The sequence below is a fragment of the Lepisma saccharinum genome, chromosome 2 (assembly GCF_977018435.1).
Source record: "Lepisma saccharinum chromosome 2, izLepSacc3.1, whole genome shotgun sequence".
Lineage (NCBI taxonomy): Eukaryota > Metazoa > Arthropoda > Insecta > Zygentoma > Lepismatidae > Lepisma > Lepisma saccharinum.
Window position 1 is genome coordinate 147,115,300 of NC_139230.1, and position 17,730 is coordinate 147,133,029.

Genomic DNA, 17,730 nt, shown 5'->3' on the forward strand with positions numbered 1-17,730 from the left:
AAACTTTCACTTACATCAACCATGTCAAATTCAGTTTGTAAGTAGGGCCGCATATCTTGAAGGTTGGCCCAGACGGGAGGATTCTAGTGATTATTGTTCCAGCATCGGTATATTATATAAACTATATAGCGAGTGTCCCCCCCCCCCCCCCAGGTGACAAAAATTAGCAATCAGAAGGAAAAATTCCCCCTCATCCCCCTTCATAAATAACCCTGATTAGAACTGAATGACTCCATAATTACGCGCGTATGTAATTGTAATGAAAAATATTTTTTAGTTCTTATACATTTTATTGAAATAAAATCAAACTGAAGTATATTTTGGTAGTTAGTGAAAGTATTTTACATGTTTGTTTCAAACGTACATCGGTTACAATTGTCAAAACATAAAAAAATGGGGGGGGGGATTCTATTTTCATGTACCACAGATTTGATATTTTGTTTTTCGAAACCAGCCAGCTTCTCAATGTCCCAATGTTCGCACTAATTTCTTTGTGAGTAGAAAACTCTTAATGCAGAAATGTTGATCGTTGGGCTCTTTCATTTATTTTCATGATGGAGAACAGGTGTTTACAAAGTAAAGTGCTTCCAACATCCCTAAAATTCCACCATCAAAATGACTTATTCGAGGACGCTGCTCTGGGAGACATAGGAAAAGGCTAGAAACACTAACCTTTGATGATATTTCTCTCTCAATGCTGAGTTGCGTTGTATTTCAAAATGTTCGATTTCAAGCTCGGAACTTTCACACGCACCACCATCAAAGGAAAAGGAATTAGTGAATAAGAAAATTCCCCTCAGAAGCCTTGAAACCTATTTTCAAATTCATCAATGCCTATCTCGGTGACAGAGTGCTACGACGCTGGGAGTCCTGTGTTCGAATCTCGGCATGGGCATCAATGTTTTAGTGAGCGTCCCTTTCATCATATCATCGCTCAATTTTCAAGGCAATGTCGCTGCGTAACTGGGTGTAGGGTTCTTCGAATTTAGTTACGTCCCTGGATTGATTTTTTGATTCGGCGAATTAAAATAATTGGGTACTTCAGCACTGCAGGCTATTTCGCAGGTTTCTTGAAAGCGGGGGAGAACAGCTAATCCTTTCCTGCGAACCCGTGTGCTTCCCTGGAGGGTAATAACAACCGGTGGATGGCCCTGATCACATCACCTGAAATGTGGCCCTCACGGTAAGGTGCAAAGGTAAAAGCATGGTAGGTATATTTATTTAAAGGTAAAGTTTAGTTTGTTAACTTCAAGAGTTGCATTATTTCACAGCAAAGTAAACTGTACAATTGTGCGACGTTAATAATTTGTCTTATTTCGGGGAATACTTGAAAGCAACCATACACATAAAAACATTTACACCTTTGCAGAATGCCGCCATATGTGCAATTTGGCGGGGAAGACGAAAGCAGAATATATTTCCTTTGTACTTCATTTACTAGATGGTTCCAAGTTACTTTTTTCTACTCGATGCATCATATTTAATCCGTTACATGAAGAAAAGGAAGAATTTCGGGTGAGACAGATCAAAGTAATGTGTTCAGTAAAGCTTAAAAAAATAGTGATTATCAGTAATAGGTGTGGTTCTTTTTCTGATCATTTAAAATCCTATTCACACTAAAACGCTAAAGGCTTTGAGTTGTGATTCAATTTGTGTATTTATCTTCCAAATCAAATTATCTGCGTAAATATGCAGCCAACAGAGAAATGTGCCCAGTCAGAATTAGTGCTGTGGTTGCTGAAGGTAAGGGAAGTTGTCTAGATATCCTTTCATTGGCTGTGTTCGCAACTGGGCAGCGCAGGTGAAGAGTGAGTAATTGTTGGATTTTTTAGGAAGCAACTCATTCTAATTATGGAGATGGGTAAACAAATCAAGTGCATGTTCTATTGGAAAATATTTATAAGGGTTACGAATATCAGGAATTTCTAAAAATATATGCTTTTGGCTTCCTGATTTGTCGGCAGAATCGTAAGAACGATTAAATCCTAAACACGAAAGCGATATAGAACACGAAGGAATGGAAGTGTACAGTGTACGAGCTACAGAGGCTTAACTACAAGCTTGGAGATCCCTGCCAATGTTTCAAGATGGGTACCCAATTGATTTGTACAATTTACCGCCCATGCGTCTTGTTCGCAAATTGAAAGATCGTTGAATTTTCTACACTATAATTTACGTGCAAAAGAGACGTTCTGAATTGATTTCTATGCCACGCATATGAAAAATACATTACTAAAAATACAATATGTCCAAAATAGATGATATTAATTAATTTCAATTTTCCGGAAAACTGGATGAAGGAAAGTGATTTTCCTCTATAAGATATTAGAACTCATGCGCTATGTATTTAATTGAATGGTGAAAACTGCTTTATTGGAAGGAGGAAGAAAAGGAGGGAAGAAAAACATAAATAGCGAGAGAAAAGCGGGTTGGCTCACTTCATATCACGACCCCTGACTTTTGCCATACGCCCCTAATGAGCTACGAATCAAGCGTTCAAACTGGGGATAGCCAAATCCGGAATCCGGATAGTAAAAACGAAGAATCCGGATTTTGGAGGGAATCCGAATTTTGAATGGAATCGGGATTTCGAATTCGATCCATCCTGGCTGACGCTTATTTTAAACGTTTAAATAGCACTTAACTATAAGTCTACTGAATATATTTGCAGCTAATCCCAAACTGAGAAAGAGGAATAGTTGGCTAACTGAAAAGCAATGTGATCAGTGTTGTTGCAGTAGTACAACAGTTCTTTGTTTCGACCAAACATGCCCACATTGCTCGATGACTCCTTGTCTGTAGCAGTTACACAAGAGCGATATTTTGATAGATTGGACAAGTTCGCGCTTCAGTTTAATGCGCAAGCACTTTCTGACGCCGAAAGAATATAATCATTTGCATCTGATTCCTGAGATTACATGCTTCGGAGCTGAAACTATGAAATCGTAGGTATACAACACAAAATTTCATATATATTTCTTTCTGCTTTCGACGAAACTTTTCTTGCTCTCATGCATGGGTGCCCCGGGGAAGAAGGTGCGAAGGGGTTCTTTAGCACCCCTTAATTTTCTTCCGCATCTGCTAGTTACGATATGTATGACTTACTATGATAGTAATTGATGTACCGCGAGATAGGTTTGTGGTCACATTGGAGTAACGCTGTCATTGTAGATAACAAATATTGATCGTAATCTGAAAGCATTTGCTTTCCTCTATTGGGGGGGAGTTTCTACAATTATTAGTGGCTGTTGTCTTTCTTCCACCATTATCATTTTTTTTTTGTTAAAAAATTATTTTTATTACACAGTATATGGTCATTGGCCTTCATAAACAAGCTTTGTTCGTTTAAAATTACAAAACATGCGCTTGTAGTGGCCAAAACAAACAAAACTGAAACAAGTCACTAGTAGTCTTCAGTTTCATTGGCATCTTTTTATAATAGCCTAATAAATGTTTTGATGTATTTGATGTAATGGCTAAAGACCGCATGTTTTCCTTATTTTCAACATCACACCCCCAAACTGTCATTCCACGCTCCCTCAGTGCACCTACATGATTAATACGCCGCTGCTCTCGTATCATAGGTACAAAAAAAATATTCAGATTACATCTGATTGTTGCGGAACTGATCTCATGTACCATCTTCTTGTTAACCTGTACCAATTAAAAATGAAAACATAAAGTAGTGCAATCATTTCATAAATGAAGGGCAATCTACTATATTACTAAGCGCAGTCGGCTTCTTTCATGCGCGGCGCCAGAAAATTTTGACCGGCTGGGCAGGAGCCCAATACTGATAAATTAGGGTTGACAGATATAAAGTTTGAGTTTCACACACATATTCCCTCGCCCTCTCCCGAATTCCTTTGCATTTCTTTCACCTTTTCTCATTGGTATTGTACGTCTTATTTTTGCGTTCCACTATTTTTCTCTGCTTGTATTACTCCCCCTCCCCCTCTTTCTGTGTTCTAAAAGACACATGGTAAAATTGCATGGGTAATCCGTTCACCAGATCTTCTGATTAAAATTCTCTTCATCCCCTCCAGTCTAGAAAAAAGTAGCGAAAGTAAACGATGTCGTCACCTGTTATAAGGTCTTTTGGCTATCATTACTATATTTCCTCTCGGATCACACTTTAAACTATACGTCCAGTCCCGATTAGCCTTAGTGTGCATAAAGTGGACTCAAAACACCAACTCAATCAATCCATCTTTCCTGTGTGAATCTTGATATGGCCTCCCCACCTCTCTCATTTATGTGTCCCTTCCCTGATTCCCGTTATAACCCAGAAGTATTCGTGACTGCACAGGAGGTATTTTATCTTATCTCTTTAAATTTAGAAGAAATTTATCATAGCCCGTACTTCATTAGTTGAACGACATATTACATTAATTGATTTGATTTATTTGTTCTATTTAACTTCGCTTTTCTTCCACTTTTGGCTAATCGCGAAAATGAGGATGAATTGTGATGGGATGAAGCAGGCGAGGAACAATTACAAACACATATGAGCAGATCACAAAACCACAAAAAAGCTCCACGTAGGATTGTACTGGCTGTGAGTCCAGACGCCATAGTCTCGTTAGTCTGCTAAATGCAGTCCAGGATTTACTACGTGGAAGACAGTCTGACATTGGGTTGGTAGATTAGAGTATATTGTTAAATTCATGAGACAATTATTGAAAATATCGATCGAAATCCGTTTTCGCTCCAAAATTCGGTTTCCCTCTATAATCCGTTATCCTTCCAGAACCTGTCTTGCCTCCGTAATTCTTCTCGCTCCGAAATCCGTATTTTCACCGAAATCCGGATTTTATCCGAAATCCAGATGTTAACAGAAATCCGAAATCCGGATAGTATATTTTCCGAATCCGGAAATTTTTTGGCCATCCCTAGTTCAAACCGCTGGTAGGATATGAATGCTTTTGTTCTCTTTGTTGCGTCATCCAATTGAATAATTCATATTCGTCTGAGAGAAAAGCAAAGAAAAACTAAGAAAACAAAGAAGGGTATAAAAGGAAAATGATTTTAAAAAGTCATGGAACAGATTACAAAGAGAAGTAAAACTGGAAAATTGTCATTCTTAGTGGTTTCATTGACATGACCAAAAGGCAAGCGTGAAAGGGCATGGACTCGGTGGAAGCTTTCTTTCCAGAAGCGAGGGGGAATTATAGTAAACACATGTCCACGGTCCACCCTGGGAGGTCTTTGTCCCCTGCGTGGAAAGGAGGTGGGGGCGATAGAGAAGTACTGTGACGGGCACGCGACATTCAGACCGAGGACTTCACCCCCTCTCGCCCCGGACCCTTGGCGGGCTTTCGTGACCTTGAGGAGAGCGGAGTGTGAAATCCGAGATGTGTTACTTATGCCTGCAGACCGTTAATATAGGGACATTTGTGTGAGTGTGTTTATCGCTACAGGCACCAGACCTACGTTCCGAGCCACGCCTGGGAAAAGGACCAGACACTGAGAAAGCATTGGGATGCTTGAATATATTGTCGAGACGATCCGAGGACGTCCTCGCATCTACGGTCGGCAAAAAATGTCCTCGGACTGCTGATGTGTTAACACATGGAAGTCCTCGTTTACACGGGTACACCAACGCACTCACACACCCACCCCTACACACCCACACACATACACCACACATACATACATAGGGTAGGCAGGCGCGTGCCCAGGATTTTCGTAAGGGGGAGGGGGTTATGAATCCAACACATTTTCCAGATCACAGGTCAAATTTATTGTAATAAATTTGATAATTAATATAATTTGGTTTTACCCCAATGAACGCTATGCTATGATGGATGCTTCATGTTTTTATTTTTTAAGTCACACTTGTGATAAGAAGAAAAGCATCATATAAAGCTATTAATATTTTATATTAAATTGCTCAAATATAATTTTTAAACAAAAAATATGTACACTCAACATTGTAACAACATTAAAGAGATTAAGACTACTTGATGTCTTACAGACAGTAATAAATAAGGTACCACAGTTCAACAATTTAAATTCGGAAATATAGGCATCGAGGTTTCTGTGTGAGTTCTGACAATATGTCGTCACAAGTAACTTTTATATCCTGGTGAATGTTCAGAGCAGCTAACCCATTTATTTCGATGATATTTCCCATGATATTTCGAAGATAGGTCTTCAACCGCCTCAAAGTTGAGAATGATTTCTCATTTGATGTTGTTGTTACCGGGATTGTACATAATATGCGAAAACGTGTGTTTACCCAGGGAAATATTACTTCACTCCACATATCAATTGCTTCAAGAGCATTTACTGGACGTGTTTGCATTGCTGCAAGATGACGATACCACAGTCTCATTTCAGTGTGAGCGTCGCCGCCTTGTAATCAAGGTGTCCCGGGTTCGATACCCGGTGGAGGCTCATAGTGGTTCGGATCTCACTTTAAACTTTAGGACCAGTCCCGATTAGCCTTACTGTGCATAAAGTGGACTTAAAACATCAATTCAATCAACATTGTACTTGTTGTAGAGATGATTTTGCTAAATATGGTGTACACCTTTGGCATTGTATTATATTATATTATAGGTCAAAACATTTGTTTGTTGCGTTTGTACAAGATAAATATTCAGAAGATTTGTAAGGAATATTTACAGTTTATAGGATGCCTACCTAGTCTATTCCGTGTCGTAATACAAATGTTACCCCTTTCCTACAAAATAATAAAACTGTCCATGGCAACCGTGATTTTATAATGTCGTTGCATACATAAATAGAAACAGCAAGCTTTCTGGGACCTAGGCTTCCCCGTGGCTTTAACTAGCGACACTACTGCCACTGCTCCGACGCCAGGGTTTCAAATGCCTTGGTGGATCTATAGGATAGGTAATATCGTTTTCCGAGGGTTCGTGAACAAAACAAAAAGTAAATTGTTTTAAAGTCCATTTTATATTTCGATACGTTAATCGGGACTGGACTTAAAGTTTAAATCGGAATACGTACCACTGCGCAATGCTCCTTCACAGGGGATCAAACCCAGGACCTCTTTGATTACACCACCATCGATGAGGCCCCTGAAATCATTGAGGAAACTTGTTCATCTTCATGTTCTCTCGCCCTGTGAAAGTTTATTGGTGATATAGGGTGACATCCTACACACGTCTTCCAGACATACACACCCGGGCACACCCCTCCCCTGCACACACACGTTTGTACAAAGTAAGTATATATATAGCGTTTGTATGCTTACAGCACATGCTGTACCCTCCCAGAAAAACAATTCTAAATCCGCCTATGGAAATATCTGCTATCAAACAATGAACGTCACTTACCTCGACAGTTCCTTGACATAATTTTGCAACAAGGTTTCCAATATCTTCTGTTATGCCTTCTTGTTGAATATCAGAGTCTGAAAGTTCTCAATTTTCACTCGCAATTCGGATGGAATTCCTGTGAATTTAAATCGACCTTTTCTGAGGTTCTATTTCTGGAAGGTGAAGCTTCAACTTCCATTTTTTGTTTATTTTGGAAATAATCTAATAATGTATTTCCCCTCTTTTCTCTATCCATCTTTAGTTCCACGTCAAAAATCTATTACACACGCAGAAACATGGTTCTAAGACTAGTAGGTTGGCTCATCCGGCGGACGACTTTCGTCCCTTCCAGCGCATTACGTCATCTGGTGAGCAAATGTCGCAGCCAGCGGGTAGAAAACACATAGCAGGGGTTCATTTTCGTTGAATGAAGTTTTCCGGGGAAGGTTTAAAACCTTATTTACTGCTTAAAAGGACTGGTATTTCTTTGTGCACAAAGTCAGTAAAAGTAGGAATGAATAGAGCGTAGGGGAGGAGCATACGGAAGAAAACCTGTAGCTAATTTAGTCGCTTTTTCGTCTGTATCTCAAGCTAACACATGTTGCATTGATTCTTTTAAGTGTCTGGACAATATGATAATATTTTCGCATTTTCACCATGGCTGTTGCTCTTTTCTTCTATATTTCGCAAAGGCAAGTAACAGAAATGCTTTACCCGGTATTCGAACTTTTGTAACTCACTACACACTACTTGCGTTTACTAAATGATATATTGTCTGATGATACGTAAATTTAAAATGAAGCCTACATATTTAAATTCCTAAAATGTAACGTGTTAAAACACATTCTAAGATCCTTCAGTGTCATTGTACTAATTTCAGTTAGTTTAATATACCCATATCAGTGTTTGTGAAAAGTAGTAAAAAATAGGTTAAATATAGTACATAGAGAGGTAGTCACGGTAGTCATCCAAGATACAGTTCGTCGGGTAGAAACAGTATCAAAGAAACAACAAAAATCTAAATTGAATATTTTCTTTAATGGAAGAATGAAGAATATAAGTATAAAATTTTATATAGCTTTTTTTTTTCTTTTTTGTAAATGATATTTCCAAAACACCAAATGTTTAGTTACATTATTTATAATGTAAGTTTGTACTGCAATTTTTTTTAGTTCAACACAAATTTTATAAAGTACACAAACAAAAATACAGTACCTCACGTACAAGCACAAGGGCTGACGTAATCCTTCTTAACATAGAATCAAATCCTTAAGAACAGTGGCGCAGGAACTGGGGGGGTACAGGGGTACATTGTACCCCCCTAAATTTTTGAAGGGGGTACTGTACCTCCTAAATAGATTCTAGTTGTACCCCTTGTACCCCCCCTCAGATACAAGATGCTACTGTTAAAAGAACCTAGTATTTTCTAATTGCTCAATATAAAAAGTGTAAATTGTAAGCATTATTTTCCTTACCACAGGAATTCAAACCGTTGTAAACTTATTCTACATGTACTACATTGTTCTTGCTACTACAGTTAGTTCATTGATCTGTGTGCTTGGAAATCTTTTTAAGGAGATGAAAATTATTTAAAATGTGGTGTGGAACGATGGAATGAGCTAAAGTTTACTTTCAGAAAATCACGCTGCAGACGAATTCCCTTCGTATAAGGGGGGTACATGTTTTGTAAACAAGTGATCGCGTTGATTCGAAGATATAAACCTGCATCAGAAGAGTATATAACTGACCTTCTTTCGTTTTGAATTTTTCAAATGGAATTTTCCGAAACGAAATACTTCCACAATTCCTGTCTCGTCTTGTTTTCGAGACGCGACAAGACAGACCAATTTCGGGGGTACAATATACCTCACCGATTATATTTATAACTTCGTCAGAGGGTGTTCGGAAAACTGTACTTAAACCTATATATTAAGAGATTTTTGTCTCATCTCGATACCATTCCTAGTTGAAATGGATCAGCGATATTTCCTAGACATTAAAACAGGGTGCGATTTGTGATTTTATCAGGAGACATTACCTATGAATTAGATATGCTTAGAATTGGACATAAATTGCTTAATAACTAATTTTGATATTGAATGCAACACAAACACAACACCATTTCAAGTTAAATTCTAAAGTCAAACTGTAAGAAAATTACATTATTCAGTTGAATGTACGAACTTAATGAGACACTGCAGGTTCGATGATTTGCCAGTTGGCTTGTCAAGGACACTGTAATGCTTGCTACTTGATCCATTTTGTTGCAAATTTTTCTGCATTAAAACAATGCACTGGGAGTCTACAAGTATTGAAATAAAAAGCAGGTTTAAACTTCTAAATGATTTCTCTAATCAGTTAAGGTAAAGTTCATGGCACTGACCCCGCTTTCACACTCAGCTGTCGATATTGGTATAATTTGGATTGGATTCACAAGGTCTTTGAGTGAGGTGGGAATGTCTATTGAATTTTCTTTGTAGATACGAAAATCTTCGACTGGTGACGCGTACATGCTTTCGCTTACATTAAAGTTCACTTTTTGATATAAAGGAGGAATTAAAATGTCACCATAAAACACACATGTGTATCTGCATTTAATACGACTACACCCGAAAATAAACCTAGCTTTTTAAACCGGCTCTTCATATTGTCCACCAACCATTGAAAAAAATATTTCGAGCTTATGGTTTTCCTCTAACTTTGCTTGCTCTGACATATGAAGGGTTTCGGTTTAGCATATGCAATGATAGTACTTTCAACGTTTGAAGAACAACATAAGGTACAGCTAATTACATTACAAATAATTACTATGTCAAATGTTTTACAAATACTTCAAAGTTAGATCTGTTGCGAGTTGATCGGGAATCACCTCGATTCAGTATTTTTTTAAAAAAGGCAAGACAACGCTATAGCTGTCAACAAGCGTTCGAAAAGTGCTGTTAACATACGTCAAAGTTTCCGTATTTGATAGAAAAGTACATGTAGAACACCTTCTAGAAGTCTGAGAAAATACCGAATACATGGCTTCTAAAGGGCACTGCATACGGTACATATCTGTCAAAAATTAGTTTAATGATATTTTATATATAGCTATGGGGTTCTAAAAGTACGACATATTTAAAAATATGATTTTCATATTCAGTGGGTGGGAAATGATTATTCTTGATTTGGAATGAATCAAGTTAGAGGAGGGGGAATGTTCCTCACCCCCTTTATATAGCAACCTGCATTAAAATGAATACATATAACTTTGCTCGCAATTTTCATATTACAAACTCCTGATTTTCCATCCAATTAAATTCAAAATGAGCTCAGAATAAGCTCCAGAACTTTATATGTTTTGGAATTGTTATCTGGTCTTGAAACCGGTTTTGAAATAGTCATAAATTGTAAAAGCTAAATAATAATAAATAAATAAATAAAAATTATTTAGGCAAATTTTGCATTAAAAACTCTATATTCGCGTCTAAAATGGAATTCCCCATGCTCCACATTTTACCTAGGTATACATACGTATATGTGTGAAGTACACACGCTTCTACAAAACCAAATCCACTGTTTTCGTACATTTTCATCTCTCGGAAATCTAAAATACCTAACAGCTCCTTCTTTAGTCTTACGGTTGTAGTTATTACATCGGAACACAGCACAAGCCATTTTGAAGAAAACTCTCACTAAAGAAAGAAACGTCTATTTGTTAGCGAGAGACAAAGATTCACTGCCAGATGTAGCGGGCGAAGTCTCGAGTTGCTCACCAGTTGACGTCACAGCGGCCTCGGGGAACCCCCGGCGATGCGCATGAGCCTACCATGTCTCTTAGTATCATGCGCAGAAACGTAACACACAACACGACCACTTCGACTTGCTACCTTGCAGACTGCAACTCGCTACAACCCCAATGAACACCAGGACTTGGGACAAAGATACGGGGCGAGTGTTTGTGGTTCCGGGAAGTGGAACAGCTTGGTCCAGCTCAAATTACTTCACTAGTGTTGACAGCAACCAGTAGTGTCAGTGTCAGTGTTGGCAACTGTTAAATTATTTACGCAGAAATTCAAGTGAGATCTTGCACAAATTTTACAAGAAAATTCAATAAACTGAAGGCTGGAAATTGGTTGAGAAAAGAAATATGTAATTTGTAAAGAGCACAAGAGTAAATCGTATAATATTTTGGCATATTAATTGTTTTAATTTTCTTTATGAAACTGACTGGGCCTGTTGGGCTATATAACGCATCCCTCCCTTCCTCCCGGCATGCTATTGTACAAAACATCGCTTGCCTCCTTCGTAAAACCATGCTTCGCTACTGCCTGCAACAATTATTATTATTATTATAATTATTGATATTTTGAAATAAATATGCATCCAGGTGCGATATAAGATTTTGACTTACTTTGCCTACTAATTGTAGTGATTCAAATCTCACAGAACTTTGCTCTGCTGGCATAAATGGTATAAGAATGGAAAAGAAAGAAAAGGGAAGTTAGCAGCACTGTCGTAACAGGAAAGGGAGGGTCATTCTCCTAAGAGGGTCATCGTGGGTGAAAGAAAGGGGAGGAGGGATTCCTTCAGTTCGCATTCCAAGGGTTACGGCTCTTTTCTTGACCATACTGAGAAGGGAATTCTCCTTCCTTTTCAGTGCCTGTGCATTTCTGACACACAACGCCAATATTATCAAGAGTAATTGAAGAAGCAAATACATTTCTCATTGCCAAAATGTAAACATTTTACAATTTTGGCGATTTGGTATTCAAACCATTTATGAAATAAAATTTATTTCACTTTTGCTTTGAATTTTTTTAAATGACGAAACCAATGGGGGGTTTTAACCCCCCCCCCCCCTGGGCACGCCACTGAGGGTAGGTTCCTATAAGAGCACGCGGCAGCATTGTGGGATGGTAGCTTCTAGACGTTAGCAAGCAACAGTACGGAAGGTTGTGTATGAGCATGAATGAAGTAACAAGCGGCTGGCAGGGACTGAGTAATTAGCAGGAAAGTACTTTAATGCCATTTCAGTGTAATATTACGCTTGTAGAATATAACGTCTGCCCAATAACGCTAAAACGGGAAGACAATGACCTTGAGAATACATACGTATGGATTTAGCATGTCTAGTCTGATTGATTCTGCCATCTGGCGATCAAACACTAAATGTGGCGTTGTCCTAAAAGAGTACGCATTGAACAGTACCCAGACAGTTCGCATGCGTACTCTTGAGGGACGGGGCAGTTTCGACGTAGTAAAATTCATTGAATCTGAGATATTTTTTAAAAGATGTCTGAGGTCACAATTTCTCAATAATTTTCTGTAAAATTAGAAGAATTTACATATGCAGTATCCTATGTGCATGAATTCATACGTAACAGACAAACTTTGTGACAATAGTTATTATTTCATCTACAGGAAAGATGTCAGGCTACAAAAGGAAAACAAACCGTAAATTGGTGTTCACGGAGGAAGTATTGAATGACTGCTACAGGCGATTACAACTGGGGGAAGAAAAAGGAAAACTGACGCATCGCTGGGAGTAAATGAGTGCACACTCCGGCAAATTTCATTTTTAGAAAAATCTTTGCAGGTTACAAAAAATTAAGAAGCCTATTCCTTTCCAATCATGGAGGCCTATTTCGTCTTTCGTTGTAGGCCTAGGCCATACGTCTTGATTAGTTTCTGGGAATAAAATAGTCTCTTATTAGAAATAAGATTTATACATCGAATTTAATTAATGGAGCTTGTAGGTCTGCTATCAATCACAAAGGCTAACTAGCACTAGCTACTCTCCTCATTAGATACGCTCACAAATGTAGCTATTCACAGGACATTCCTATTGTAACTCAAATTTTCGTTTCTTCTTTGCATTATTACAGGGACAGTTCCAGCTTCCCTTGGCAGACTGAAAACTATCTTCACAAGAGACGAGGAGAAGCATTTAGCACAACATGTGAGAGATTTGGATGCAAGATTTTACGGTCTCACTAGAAAGCAGCTGACGAAAACTGGCCTATGAATTCGCTGAAAGTGACCAGATTACTCATAATTTTAACAGAACGACAAAAGTAGTAGGTAAGAATTGGGTATAGGGATTTTGTAAGAGAAACAACTTCTGTCTACGGAGACTAGAAAAGTGTAGCATGGGAAGAGCTGCTGGGTTTAACAGAGTGCAGTGTAAAATATTTCTTGACAATTTGATTGAAGATAAGAAATTTGCGTCTCATCGTAAATTCAATATGGATGAAAGTGGACTGTCAACCGTACCTAATTAAATTCCTAAAGTGGTATCGGTAAAAGGCAAAAGGCAAACGTCCAGTGAGCAAAGTGGTGTCTGGTGAAAGGGGACACAACATTACAATTGTATGTTGCATGTCACCTACTGGCATCTACGTTCCCCCTGCCATGATCTTTCCTAGGAAGAGACTTAGGATGGAACTGTACGAAGAAGCACCGGAAGGAACTCAACCTCTCATTTCAGACAACTGACTTTTTCATGCAATGGCTGCAAAACATTATAAAGTTCGTGAAGCCAAGCGAACAAGATCAAGTTTTGCTCATTGTTGACAACCACGTTTCGCATTGTAGCATACGTGCTATATTATTGTGCAGAGAAAATTTCGTCACTTTACTCTCACTTCCACCGCACGCCAGTCACATGCTGCAACCTCTTGATAGAGGTTTCTTTGGACCCCTTAAGAAAGCATTTGCTATTGAATGTGACAAGTGGATTGCAAACAATCCTGGAAGCTGTATTACTGTTAATGAAGTGTCCTACCTCTTTCGTTGTTCATATGAACGAATTGCAACAACTGAAAAGGCGAAAATACAGGAATACATCCATACAACCCTGACATTTTTACAGACGAAGATATCCTACCAGCAGCAGTAACAAACTAACCAGCTGTGACAGTGCACCAGGAGGAAACCAGTCAGTGCTCAGATATTTCAATTCAGCCTCATGAGAATGATGTTCAGCATCCGAGGAATTCCAATGCTAGTGCAGTGTCTGAAAGTACAGACTGTCGAAGTGACAATGGCAGCAATATACGGTCAGAAGTAAACCTACGAGTATCTCCTTCTGAATTGTTCCCCCTTATCAAATCCAAACATGAGTTGCAGCGCAGTAGATACGGAAAGAAATCCGAAATAATGACATCATCGCCATATCGAGCAACATTGGAGTGTGCCTCATCCCAAAGTACGGAGCAAATTAAAGGAGGCAAACGTTGTTAATGCAAAGACTTGAAATTTGATGCTGCTGTAACTTCCACATCTACAGACCTTGAAGAAGTTGTCAACTGCCCGGATTCCACGAAATCTACAGAGAACCAATTAAACAAAACTGGATTCAATGTGGAGGTTGCGAGCAATGGTGGCATGAAGCTTGCTCTTCATATAAAGGAGAAGGTGCCTTTCATTGTGACACGTGTTAGAGGTTTTATTTCCTTCATCTCCACAACACTTTCAAGTGCGTACTTTTAGAGGACGTGTTACCTACTCTTTAAGGACTGGTCCCCATGAGTATTATTTTGCATCCATTAAAAGGATAATTGTATATCCTGTAATTTGTTTCCATTCATTTTATTTTTAGTTCCATACGAAAGTAAAAATACTACTACAGCACCTTGAATAACTTAGTGTGGAAACGGCAAGGTTCTGGCCTCTCTGGCCGATTCCACACGAAAATGATACCGCTAGAGGCGCTGGTGTTGATCTCGGTACATGGCATTCGTCTGCTTATAATGGAAGTAAATGGAGTTTTAGCTGCAACGTTTGATTCTTTTACATGATGCATTTCTATGAATGTGATAATTGCTATGATATTTGGTACAGTGGTTGCGAAGATATTAACGAACATTCTAGACAGTCGACCACGTCCTGTTATCGTTATACTTTCATTAATAATGCGGTAGAAAAAATACGCGTGGAATGCTCTTCGTAAGTAAATTTTTCTGTATGAATTAGGTTCATAATTATTGTCATCATCATCATTTCTTTTAAAGATATACACACTGAAGCATTTACATATTTTTATATTTACTGACCATTTTCTTCCTCTTTAAACTAATCGCGGCAATGATGATAATGATGATTGCATGAAACGACAAGGGGAGTGCCATCGACATGAGTATGAGGAAACTTTCAGACCAATGGGACAAACGACGCGGGATGTTTACACTGATGTGACTAATGACACAGACACTTCCAGACTGTAAAATAGCATTCATTGCGCATTAGGGTCGAAACAGCAAACGACACGTTCATATGTCGTATTCGCATGCTACTTGTTTTTTCGGTCGGGAAGTTCCTTAAAGGAAGGGTGCTCAAACCGAAGCGACGCGCTACAGGTGAAGTTCCCAACTAAGTGACAAGCGAAAGCCTTGAAGCGGCACTTCAGTCTATTTGCAAGCGATTGCTTCTAATTGTGCGAACAACAGATCTAGGCGACACGATAAGCCAAACGTGTCGCTTTGTCGCTTGTGTGTCGCTCAAACTGGGCCGCCATTTCCTCAATAGCTTGCAACGTGTTACGGTGGTTTGTTGTTCGCGCATGCGCGATGCAATGAGTGTCTTGCTTTAGGGATATTGCGCACCAAAGCGTCACGCGACACCAACCGAACGCTGGCCTGTGTTGCACGTCATGCCTTTACAATGTGTAATGTTGCTCTTGATTGGCTCGTTTCCAAGCAACATGTGTCGCGTCTCGCTTCGGTATGAAAGTTGCCTTGGACCGAAGGACACGTGTCGCTTTGGTGTGAAATCCTTCATATCGTTTGTCGCGTGTCGCTTTGGTCTAAAATCTCCTTGAGGAAACTGTGCTGTCAGAGCTTGTGTCCCTACGGTTCGAAAGGCTGCATTGATTACAGACTGCTCGCTTTCAAGCGACACTTGTGGTTTGTCGCCTCGGTATGAAAAATATCTCTCAGGATACTATTTATATTCTAATAACATAGAAAAAAATCAGAAAAATGAACTCTAATACACAGTCCAAGACCTGACGTCCGGAATCACATTGCGATGTTTCTTCTTGTGTTACGCACGCATGCTATTTATTTATTCAATTTATTTTACTTTTCTTTCCAAATTAATGCCATTTCGTGACTGCAAATCACTCCACAAACATAACTGTTTCCATCAATTCATGTACCGCCTTTCAAGACAAACAAATCTACATAATATATTCGAAAAACTAACAAAGCCGCATTACTTTCATAAGAAAATTAGCACCGTCATTGATCGCACTGCCATCTATGTTTGTCATCCGTCTGGGGAACCAGTTTCTTGGGTCGTTTTCCACACTACGTTATTCAAGGCACTGTAATACTACTTAAAAAGTAGGTGCATTTTTTTTTGTGTTTTTGTTCGTTTACGTTCCCGTAATATGACTTTAAACACTAAGTGCGTACTGTTATAGGAACCTACCCTATATATATATATATATATATATATATATATATATATATATATATATATATATATATATATATATATTTTTATATATATATATATATACATACATACATACATATATATCAGTGGCGTAGCATGGACATTTCGGGTGGGAACGCCAAGTCCGAAGGAAGAGTCGGCCCTTTCTTGCTTAATAATTTACTTATGGTATTAGTCGCCACAGGTATTATTTGCCTGAAGTAAGCTGGGTTTTCAATAAAACATCATCATTGCATGTTTTAGGTAGAAAATTAGATGCCTCACTATGCCAGAGATGTTTTGAACTCTGGTGTTCTATACCTTTTTTTATATCTTTCTGCATGACGCAAGTCATTAAAAACCTACCTGAATCACAAACGCCTCTGCACAACAGAAGATGTCATTGTTGTGGGCGATCCAACTACTGATTGATTTGGTTTATTTTACTTCGCTTTTCTACCACTTTTGGTTAATTGCGAATATGAATATGAGTGATGATATTGATGAAGGGACACTGACAAAGAACACCCGTGCTCACGCCGGGATTCGAACCAGGGACCTCTGTCGTCTTGGCGCAGTGTGAAAAGCAGAGTGGATGATTCAAATATCGTACACTCTACTGACGTAACAGTGCCGATTAGTAATTTAGACCACTGTTTATTACATCTTGAGAATGCTGATAAACATTTTAAAATAATTTTCTCCAGAGACCATTCGATGTTAAGAGTTTTCAAATGAATGCTAAACATTTCCATTCACACAATATTAAGTAGTTAGATAATAACGAAAAAATACAATAAAAAATAATAGTTTTGCGGGTTATGTGGCAGAGCAGCCACAGGCTGAATTTCTATCACGAGGACTTCACCAACTTATTTGACAAAAACTGTGTTGATCTTTTAGTTTCTAATACACATCGCTGTTCGTGCGATAAATTATACAATGCAGTGGCCATTAAGAAGCAGTATATTTGAGATTGGTAAAGTTACGTCAGTCAATATTGCGTATTGTAGCATCACAC